The following is an 11,362-nucleotide window of genomic DNA, read 5'->3' as shown; positions in this document are numbered from 1 at the left end:
CCGTAGGACGGCCCGCCGACTACACGACCGTTTGGCAGAGCGAGTGCAAGGTTAGGCGAGCTGGGCGGTAACTCGGGTTAGTCTGGGGAGACTCGCGGTGGACAGGGTGGCGCGAATCCGGCCGGGCGGCCCCATCGATTAAGCATTGGTAGGGAGCCGAGGATGAGCCGTGCGAAGTGGCCTCGGAGGCGGTCCGTGGGGGACGACGGGGGGGGACGGGCGTCGGCCCTCCGGCCCGAGCAGAGAACGTTCGGTCACCCAAGCGGGAATCTGCGCCCCGGCCCGAGTCGGACTCGGTCGGTGCGGCCCGCTGAGGCCCTCAACTATTCCCGTACGCGGGGGTCGGGAGCTGCGGCGCTGCGCCGGCGACTTACCCGCGCGAGGCACGCACTGCGTGCGGCCAGGATGCGGAGTTGGATCGGCGCTGGTTGGGAACCCTCGGGGAACGAAGGCGGACGGCGGCCAGCCGGCGCCGACGAACCCGTCGGGGAGGGGGCTGGTGGCAGGCGCGATCGGCACTATTGCTGACTGCCGGGAGGGAAGCTGCGCCCCGGCCGAGTCAGACTCAGCCGTTGCGGCCCCCCCGAGCCCGCAGCGCGTAGCGCGGAAGCCATACGCCCCCCCGATGCGGAGCGACAGACGCCCCCGCGACCGCGGTTGGTCGGGAAGGCTTTTCGGATAGAGGTCGGACGGTGTGTGTGGACGGCTTCCCGTGGTGCCGCCGCTATCAAGCCGGAGGGTTTGAGAAACGACATTCGCGGAAGGACCGGCGCGGCCGGCGGACGCTCGCACGCGCGGCGCCCGACACTCAGCCGCTCGCTCGGCCTCCGTGGATCGTGGCTAGGTGGGATGGATGCCAAACCGGGTCGTCTCGGTCTCGCCGCAGTACGGTCGCGCCGGGGCCTGCGGGGCGGCGCGGGGAGCGCACGCTCACGCGGCGGCCGGGGCGCTAGAGTGCGACCCGCAGTGGGTAGGAACCGTCCACCCGACGTCGGACGAGCCGAGGCCGATGGGGGCCCTACCAAGGCGGGTCATGAGTGCCAGTCGGTCAGTTGGGTGAGGGGGTACTCGGAGGCCCGCCGGGAGCAGACGGGCGACCGGGGATGGGGGGCGTACGCGGGCGGGCGCCGGGAGAAGACGGCCCGTCCGGGGTCGAATCTCGGCCTGTGTTTTCGGAGCCGGCCGGGCATCACGCTCCCTCCTTGGATGGACAACATTCGTAGTTGACACTTTGTGTCATTTTATCCGAGCGGGCGGGCGCCTCGAGAGGCGGACCGTCCGGGGCGAATCTCGGCCTGTGTTTTCGGAGCCGGCCGGGCCTCACGCTCCCTCCTTGGATGGACAACATTCGTAGTTGACACTTTGTGTCATTTTATCCGAGCAGACGGGCGCCGCGAGGCGGACCGTCCGGGGCGACTCTCGGCCTGTGTTTTCGGAGCCGGCCGGGCATCACGCTCCCTCCTTGGATGGACAACATTCGTAGTTGACACTTTGTGTCATTTTATCCGAGCAGACGGGCGCCGCGAGGCGACCGTCCGGGGCGACTCTCGGCCTGTGTTTAAGGAGCCGGCCGGGCATCACGCTCCTTCCTTGGATGGACAACATTCGTAGTTGACACTTTGTGTCATTTTATCCGAGCGGGCGGGCGCCGCGAGGCGGACCGTCCGGGGCGACTCTCGGCCTGTGTTTAAGGAGCCGGCCGGGCATCACGCTCCTTCCTTGGATGGACAACATTCGCAGTTGACACTTTGTGTCATTTTATCCGAGCAGACGGGCGCCGCGAGGCGGACCGTCCGGGGCGACTCTCGGCCTGTGTTTTCGGAGCCGGCCGGGCATCACGCTCCCTCCTTGGATGGACAACATTCGTAGTTGACACTTTGTGTCATTTTATCCGAGCAGACGGGCGCCGCGAGGCGACCGTCCGGGGCGACTCTCGGCCTGTGTTTAAGGAGCCGGCCGGGCATCACGCTCCTTCCTTGGATGGACAACATTCGTAGTTGACACTTTGTGTCATTTTATCCGAGCGGGCGGGCGCCGCGAGGCGGACCGTCCGGGGCGACTCTCGGCCTGTGTTTAAGGAGCCGGCCGGGCATCACGCTCCTTCCTTGGATGGACAACATTCGCAGTTGACACTTTGTGTCATTTTATCCGAGCAGACGGGCGCCGCGAGGCGGACCGTCCGGGGCGACTCTCGGCCTGTGTTTAAGGAGCCGGCCGGGCATCACGCTCCTTCCTTGGATGGACAACATTCGCAGTTGACACTTTGTGTCATTTTATCCGAGCAGACGGGCGCCGCGAGGCGGACCGTCCGGGGCGACTCTCGGCCTGTGTTTTCGGAGCCGGCCGGGCATCACGCTCCCTCCTTGGATGGACAACATTCGTAGTTGACACTTTGTGTCATTTTATCCGAGCAGACGGGCGCCGCGAGGCGACCGTCCGGGGCGACTCTCGGCCTGTGTTTAAGGAGCCGGCCGGGCATCACGCTCCTTCCTTGGATGGACAACATTCGTAGTTGACACTTTGTGTCATTTTATCCGAGCGGGCGGGCGCCGCGAGGCGGACCGTCCGGGGCGACTCTCGGCCTGTGTTTAAGGAGCCGGCCGGGCATCACGCTCCTTCCTTGGATGGACAACATTCGCAGTTGACACTTTGTGTCATTTTGTTCGGCCTGTGTTTAAGGAGGCGGCCGTCCTCCACTCGGTCCGTGTTTAAGGAGCGACACTCGCGCTCCGGTTCGGCCTGTATTTAGGGAGGCGGCCGTCCTCCGCTTGGTCTGTGTTAAGGGCGACACTCGGTCCATGTTTGAGGAGCCTGGCCCTGACGCTCCTCTCCGGCCTGTATTTAAGGAGGCGGCCGTCCTCCCCTTGGTCTGTGTTAAGGGCGACACTCGGTCCATGTTTGAGGAGCCTGGCCCTGACGCTCCTCTCCGGCCTGTGTTTAAGGAGGCGGCCGTCCTCCCCTTGGTCTGTGTTAAGGGCGACACTCGGTCCATGTTTGAGGAGCCTGGCCCTGACGCTCCTCTCCGGCCTGTGTTTAAGGAGGCGGCCGTCCTCCCCTTGGTCTGTGTTAAGGGCGACACTCGGTCCATGTTTGAGGAGCCTGGCCCTGACGCTCCTCTCCGGCCTGTGTTTAAGGAGGCGGCCGTCCTCCCCTTGGTCTGTGTTAAGGGCGACACTCGGTCCATGTTTGAGGAGCCTGGCCCTGACGCTCCTCTCCGGCCTGTGTTTAAGGAGGCGGCCGTCCTCCCCTTGGTCTGTGTTAAGGGCGACACTCGGTCCGTGTTTAAGGAGCGGCCCTCGCGCTCCGGTTCGGCCTGTATTTAGGGAGGCGGCCGTCCTCCGCTTGGTCTGTGTTAAGGGCGACACTCGGTCCGTGTTTAAGGAGCCGGCCCTGACGCTCCTTTTCGGCCTGTGTTTAAGGAGGCGGCCGTCCTCCACTTCCTTCCATGCACCACCACATTCGCAGTTGACACTTTGCCATTTTTTCAGAGAGGTGACACTTAGTCGTTTTTTCGAAAGTTGACACTTAGTCGTTTTTTCGAAAGTTGACACTTTGCCGTTTTTTCAGAGAGGCGACACTTAGCCGTTTTTTCGAAAGTTGACACTTAGCCGTTTTTTCGAAAGTTGACACTTAGCCGTTTTTTCGAAAGTTGACACTTAGCCGTTTTTTCGAAAGTTGACACTTAGTCACTTTTTCGCCACAGTGACACCTCCAGCGCGTGCCACGGCGCTTTTCAGGTCTTCTATCCGACCTTGTGCTGTCGAGGACGGCGTGTCCGACGCCGTGGGGAGACCAGCACCATCTCCTCCATACTCGTAAACGGGGTGCTTTGGAAAACGGGGGGAAAGTCGATGAGTACACTGACTACTGGGACCATTTCATTGTACTCTGGCGCACCTGAAGACCAAAAAAGGTACTGCACCTTAGCCCGGGTACCTCACCCCCTGGTACCTCGAGGAGAACTTAGAAAAATTTCGACAAATTTTTGGTGAGCTCCAGGGAGAGAGGCTGATTTTTCGCTTTTTGAGGCCGACCGCCGAACCGGCGCGGGGCGGACTCACAAGCCCCGCAGAGCCGTGGGCACTTAGTCGTTTTTTCAGAGAGGCGACACTTAGTCGTTTTTTCAGAGGCGACACTTAGTCGTTTTTTCGAAAGTTGACACTTAGCCGTTTTTTCGAAAGTCGACACTTAGCCGTTTTTTTGGAAAGTTGACACTTAGTCGTTTTTTCGAAAGTTGACACTTAGTCGTTTTTTCGCCACAATTGGCTCTGAGCTCCAGGGGGAGAGCCTGGTTTTGCCTTATTTCAGGCCGGCTGGGGAACCGGCGCGGGTCGGATGCACGAGCCCGGCAGAGCCGTGGGCACTTAGAAAATTTTCGCCGATTAAGCTGGGACCTCCAGGCGGAGACCGGCATTCCTCGTCCTCGGGGTTCGACCCAGGAACCGGCGCTGGGCAGACGCCGTAGCCACGCAGAGCCGTGGGCACTTAGAAAATATTCGCCAAGTTGGCTCTGAGCTCCAGGCGGAGAGGCTGGTTTTGCCTTATTTCAGGCCGGCTGGGGAACCGGCGCGGGTCGGATGCACGAGCCCGCAGAGCCGTGGGCACTTTGCCATTTTCTCAGAGTCGACACTTAGTCGTTTTTTCAGAGAGGCGACACTCTGTCGTTTTTTCGAAAGTTGACACTTTGCCGTTTTTTCAGAGAGGCGACACTTAGCCGTTTTTTCGAAAGTTGACACTTAGCCGTTTTTTCGAAAGTCGACACTTAGCCGTTTTTTCAGAGATGTGACACTTTGCCGTTTTTTCGAAAGTCGACACTTAGCCGTTTTTTCAGAGATGTGACACTTAGAAACTTTTTGCCAAGTTGGCTGTGAGCTCCAGGAGGAGACCGTTATTTTTCGTCATTCGAGGCCGACTGCGGAACCGGCGCTGGGCGGACGCCAAAGCTCGGCAGGGCCGTGGGCACTTAGAAACTTTTTGCCAAGTTGGCTGTGAGCTCCAGGAGGAGACCGTCATTTTTCGTCATTCGAGGCCGACTGCGGCACCGGCGCTGAGCGGACGCCAAAGCTCGGCAGGGCCGTGGGCACTTAGAAACTTTTTGCCAAGTTGGCTGTGAGCTCCAGGAGGAGACCGTTATTTTTCGTCATTCGAGGCCGACTGCGGAACCGGCGCTGGGCGGACGCCAAAGCTCGGCAGGGCCGTGGGCACTTAGAAACTTTTTGCCAAGTTGGCTGTGAGCTCCAGGAGGAGACCGTCATTTTTCGTCATTCGAGGCCGACTGCGGCACCGGCGCTGAGCGGACGCCAAAGCTCGGCAGGGCCGTGGGCACTTAGAAACTTTTTGCCAAGTTGGCTGTGAGCTCCAGGAGGAGACCGTTATTTTTCGTCATTCGAGGCCGACTGCGGAACCGGCGCTGGGCGGACGCCAAAGCTCGGCAGGGCCGTGGGCACTTAGAAACTTTTTGCCAAGTTGGCTGTGAGCTCCAGGAGGAGACCGTCATTTTTCGTCATTCGAGGCCGACTGCGGCACCGGCGCTGAGCGGACGCCAAAGCTCGGCAGGGCCGTGGGCACTTAGAAACTTTTTGCCAAGTTGGCTGTGAGCTCCAGGAGGAGACCGTTATTTTTCGTCATTCTAGGCCGACTGCGGAACCGGCGCTGGGCGGACGCCAAAGCTCGGCAGGGCCGTGGGCACTTAGAAACTTTTTGCCAAGTTGGCTGTGAGCTCCAGGAGGAGACCGTTATTTTTCGTCATTCGAGGCCGACTGAGGAACCGGCGCTGGGCGGACGCCAAAGCTCGGCAGGGCCGTGGGCACTTAGAAACTTTTTGCCAAGTTGGCTGTGAGCTCCAGGAGGAGACCGTCATTTTTCGTCATTCGAGGCCGACTGCGGCACCGGCGCTGAGCGGACGCCAAAGCTCGGAAGGGCCGTGGGCACTTAGAAACTTTTTGCCAAGTTGGCTGTGAGCTCCAGGAGGAGACCGTTATTTTTCGTCATTCGAGGCCGACTGCGGAACCGGCGCTGAGCGGACGCCAAAGCTCGGCAGGGCCGTGGGCACTTAGAAACTTTTTGCCAAGTTGGCTGTGAGCTCCAGGAGGAGACCGTTATTTTTCGTCATTCGAGGCCGACTGCGGAACCGGCGCTGAGCGGACGCCAAAGCTCGGCAGGGCCGTGGGCACTTAGAAACTTTTTGCCAAGTTGGCTGTGAGCTCCAGGAGGAGACCGTTATTTTTTGTCATTCGAGGCCGACTGCGGAACCGGCGCGGGTCGGATGCACGAGCCCGCAGAGCCGTGGGCACTTTGCCACTTTTTCGCCACAATTGGCTGTGAGCTCCAGGAGGAGACCGTTATTTTTCGTCATTCTAGGCCGGCTGCAGAACCGGCGCGGGTCGGATGCACGAGCCCGCAGAGCCGTGGGCACTTTGCCACTTTTTCGCCACAATTGGCTCTGAGCTCCAGGAGGAGACCGTTATTTTTCGTCATTCTAGGCCGGTTGCAGAACCGGCGCGGCTCGGATGCACGAGCCCGCAGAGCCGTGGGCACTTAGAAAATTTTCAGAGAGGCGACACTTTGCCATTTTTTCAGAGAGGTGACACTTAGTCGTTTTTTCGAAAGTTGACACTTAGCCGTTTTTTCGAAAGTTGACACTTAGTCGTTTTTTCGAAAGTTGACACTTAGTCGTTTTTTCGCCAAAGTGCCCACCTCCAGCGCGTGCCACGGCGCTTTCCAGGTCTTCTATCCGACCTTGTGCTGTCGAGGACGGCGTGTCCGACGCCGTGGGGAGACCAGCACCATCTCCTCCATACTCGTAAACGAGGTGCTTTGGAAAACGGGGGGAAAGTCGATGAGTACACTGACTACTGGGACCATTTCATTGTACTCTGGCGCACCTGAAGACCAAAAAAGGTACTGCACCTTAGCCCGGGTACCTCACCCCCTGGTACCTCGAGGAGAACTTAGAAAAATTTCGACAAATTTTTGGTGAGCTCCAGGGAGAGAGGCTGATTTTTTGCTTTTTGAGGCCGACCGCCGAACCGGCGCGGGGCGGACTCACAAGCCCCGCAGAGCCGTGGGCACTTAGTCGTTTTTTCGAAAGTTGACACTTAGCCGTTTTTTCGAAAGTTGACACTTAGCCGTTTTTTCGAAAGTCGACACTTAGCCGTTTTTTTCGAAAGTTGACACTTAGTCGTTTTTTCGCCGATTTTGCTGGGACCTCCAGGCGAGGACCGGCGTTTTTCGTCTTCCGGGTCCGACCCGGGAACCAGCGCCGAGCGGACACATTCGCTCGCTAGTGCCGTTGGCACTTAGAAAATTTTTCGTTTGTCATGAGCTCCGGGCGGAGACCGGCGTTTTTCGTCTTCCGGGTTCGACCCGGGAACCAGCGCCGAGCGGACACATTCGCTCGCTAGTGCCGTTGGCACTTAGAAAATTTTTCGTTTGTCATGAGCTCCGGGCGGAGAGCGGCGTTTTTCGTCTTCCGGGTTCGACCCGGGAACCAGCGCCGAGCGGACACATTCGCTCGCTAGTGCCGTTGGCACTTAGAAAATTTTTCGTTTGTCATGAGCTCCGGGCGGAGACCGGCGTTTTTCGTCTTCCGGGTTCGACCCGGGAACCAGCGCCGAGCGGACACATTCGCTCGCTAGTGCCGTTGGCACTTAGAAAATTTTTCGTTTGTCATGAGCTCCGGGCGGAGACCGGCGTTTTTCGTCTTCCGGGTTCGACCCGGGAACCAGCGCCGAGCGGACACATTCGCTCGCAAGTGCCGTTGGCACTTAGAAAATTTTTCGTTTGTCATGAGCTCCGGGCGAGGACCGGCGTTTTTCGTCTTCCGGGTTCGACCCGGGAACCAGCGCCGAGCGGACACATTCGCTCGCTAGTGCCGTTGGCACTTAGAAAATTTTTCGTTTGTCATGAGCTCCGGGCGGAGACCGGCGTTTTTCGTCTTCCGGGTTCGACCCGGGAACCAGCGCCGAGCGGACACATTCGCTCGCTAGTGCCGTTGGCACTTAGAAAATTTTTCGTTTGTCATGAGCTCCGGGCGGAGACCGGCGTTTTTCGTCTTCCGGGTTCGACCCGGGAACCAGCGCCGAGCGGACACATTCGCTCGCAAGTGCCGTTGGCACTTAGAAAATTTTTCGTTTGTCATGAGCTCCGGGCGAGGACCGGCGTTTTTCGTCTTCCGGGTTCGACCCGGGAACCAGCGCCGAGCGGACACATTCGCTCGCTAGTGCCGTTGGCACTTAGAAAATTTTTCGTTTGTCATGAGCTCCGGGCGGAGACCGGCGTTTTTCGTCTTCCGGGTTCGACCCGGGAACCAGCGCCGAGCGGACACATTCGCTCGCTAGTGCCGTTGGCACTTAGAAAATTTTTCGTTTGTCATGAGCTCCGGGCGGAGACCGGCATTTTTCGTCATTCGAGGCCGACGGGGGAACCAGCCGGAGCGGACACGTTTGCTCGGAAGAGCCGTTGGCACTTAGAAAAAATTCCGTGTCTCGTGAGCTCCAGGGGGGACAGGCTGGTTTTATTCATCCGTAGCCGACATGGGAACCAGCGCGGAGCGGATTGGTGTTGCGCTGGCATATACCTCATCTCTCTCAGGAGTCCCCCCCTTATACGTGCCGATGGTGTTTTGGAAAACGGGGGGTAACTGGATGAGTACACTGACTAGGGGGACCAGTACACTAGCGAGTGGGACCAGTACACTGACTAGTGGGACCAACACACTATGAGCGCCTGGTACCTAAAATGGAAGTATAGAGGCCGAATTTCGGGCAAGATCACGCCGGGTTAGGCTTCCAGGACCTCGGCTAAGCAATTTTAACGGGTCGCCCGGTTCTTTTTTGATCCAGCCCGGTTCTTTTTTTTATCCAGCCCGGTTCTTTTTACACTTCCAGCTGGAGCTCGGGAGCGGCTTTTTGCACAAGAACACGCCGTGTTAGGCTTCCAGGACCTCGGCTAAGCAATTTTAACGGGTCGCCCGGTTCTTTTTTTTTATCCAGCCCGGTTCTTTTTTTATCCAGCCCGGTTCTTTTTACACTTCCAGCTGGAGCTCGGGAGCGGCTTTTTGCACAAGAACACGCCGTGTTAGGCTTCCAGGACCTCGGCTAAGCAATTTTAACGGGTCGCCCGGTTCTTTTTTTTATCCAGCCCGGTTCTTTTTTTATCCAGCCCGGTTCTTTTTACACTTCCAGCTGGAGCTCGGGAGCGGCTTTTTGCACAAGATCACGCCGTGTTAGGCTTCCAGGACCTCGGCTAAGCAATTTTAACGGGTCGCCCGGTTCTTTTTTGATCCAGCCCGGTTCTTTTTTTATCCAGCCCGGTTCTTTTTACACTTCCAGCTGGAGCTCGGGAGCGGCTTTTTGCACAAGATCACGCCGGGTTAGGCTTCCAGGACCTCGGCTAAGCAATTTTAACGGGTCCCCCGGTTCTTTTTTGATCCAGCCCGGTTCTTTTTTTATCCAGCCCGGTTCTTTTTACACTTCCAGCTGGAGCTCGGGAGCGGCTTTTTGCACAAGATCACGCCGTGTTAGGCTTCCAGGACCTCGGCTAAGCAATTTTAACGGGTCGCCCGGTTCTTTTTTGATCCAGCCCGGTTCTTTTTTTTATCCAGCCCGGTTCTTTTTACACTTCCAGCTGGAGCTCGGGAGCGGCTTTTTGCACAAGATCACGCCGGGTTAGGCTTCCAGGACCTCGGCTAAGCAATTTTAACGGGTCGCCCGGTTCTTTTTTGATCCAGCCCGGTTCTTTTTTTATCCAGCCCGGTTCTTTTTACACTTCCAGCTGGAGCTCGGGAGCGGCTTTTTGCACAAGATCACGCCGTGTTAGGCTTCCAGGACCTCGGCTAAGCAATTTTAACGGGTCGCCCGGTTCTTTTTTTGATCCAGCCCGGTTCTTTTTTTATCCAGCCCGGTTCTTTTTACACTTCCAGCTGGAGCTCGGGAGCGGCTTTTTGCACAAGATCACGCCGTGTTAGGCTTCCAGGACCTCGGCTAAGCAATTTTAACGGGTCGCCCGGTTCTTTTTTGATCCAGCCCGGTTCTTTTTTTATCCAGCCCGGTTCTTTTTACACTTCCAGCTGGAGCTCGGGAGCGGCTTTTTGCACAAGATCACGCCGGGTTAGGCTTCCAGGACCTCGGCTAAGCAATTTTAACGGGTCCCCCGGTTCTTTTTTGATCCAGCCCGGTTCTTTTTTTATCCAGCCCGGTTCTTTTTACACTTCCAGCTGGAGCTCGGGAGCGGCTTTTTGCACAAGATCACGCCGTGTTAGGCTTCCAGGACCTCGGCTAAGCAATTTTAACGGGTCGCCCGGTTCTTTTTTGATCCAGCCCGGTTCTTTTTTTTATCCAGCCCGGTTCTTTTTACACTTCCAGCTGGAGCTCGGGAGCGGCTTTTTGCACAAGATCACGCCGGGTTAGGCTTCCAGGACCTCGGCTAAGCAATTTTAACGGGTCGCCCGGTTCTTTTTTGATCCAGCCCGGTTCTTTTTTTATCCAGCCCGGTTCTTTTTACACTTCCAGCTGGAGCTCGGGAGCGGCTTTTTGCACAAGATCACGCCGTGTTAGGCTTCCAGGACCTCGGCTAAGCAATTTTAACGGGTCGCCCGGTTCTTTTTTTGATCCAGCCCGGTTCTTTTTTTATCCAGCCCGGTTCTTTTTACACTTCCAGCTGGAGCTCGGCAGCGGCTTTTTGCACAAGATCACGCCGTGTTAGGCTTCCAGGACCTCGGCTAAGCAATTTTAACGGGTCGCCCGGTTCTTTTTTTGATCCAGCCCGGTTCTTTTTTTTATCCAGCCCGGTTCTTTTTACACTTCCAGCTGGAGCTCGGGAGCGGCTTTTTGCACAAGATCACGCCGTGTTAGGCTTCCAGGACCTCGGCTCAGCAATTTTAACGGGTCGCCCGGTTCTTTTTTGATCCAGCCCGGTTCTTTTTTTTATCCAGCCTGGTTCTTTTTACACTTCCAGCTGGAGCTCGGGAGCGGCTTTTTGCACAACAACACGCCGTGTTAGGCTTCCAGGACCTCGGCTAAGCAATTTTAACGGGTCGCCCGGTTCTTTTTTGATCCAGCCCGGTTCTTTTTTTATCCAGCCCGGTTCTTTTTACACTTCCAGCTGGAGCTCGGGAGCGGCTTTTTGCACAAGAACACGCCGTGTTAGGCTTCCAGGACCTCGGCTAAGAAATTTTAACGGGTCGCCCGGTTCTTTTTTTGATCCAGCCCGGTTCTTTTTTTATCCAGCCCGGTTCTTTTTACACTTCCAGCTGGAGCTCGGGAGCGGCTTTTTGCACAAGATCACGCCGTGTTAGGCTTCCAGGACCTCGGCTCAGCAATTTTAACGGGTCGCCCGGTTCTTTTTTGATCCAGCCCGGTTC

The sequence above is a fragment of the Syngnathus leptorhynchus genome, chromosome 3 (assembly GCF_054491065.1).
Source record: "Syngnathus leptorhynchus isolate UIUO chromosome 3, UIUO_Slep, whole genome shotgun sequence".
Lineage (NCBI taxonomy): Eukaryota > Metazoa > Chordata > Actinopteri > Syngnathiformes > Syngnathidae > Syngnathus > Syngnathus leptorhynchus.
This window is presented reverse-complemented; position numbering follows the sequence as displayed.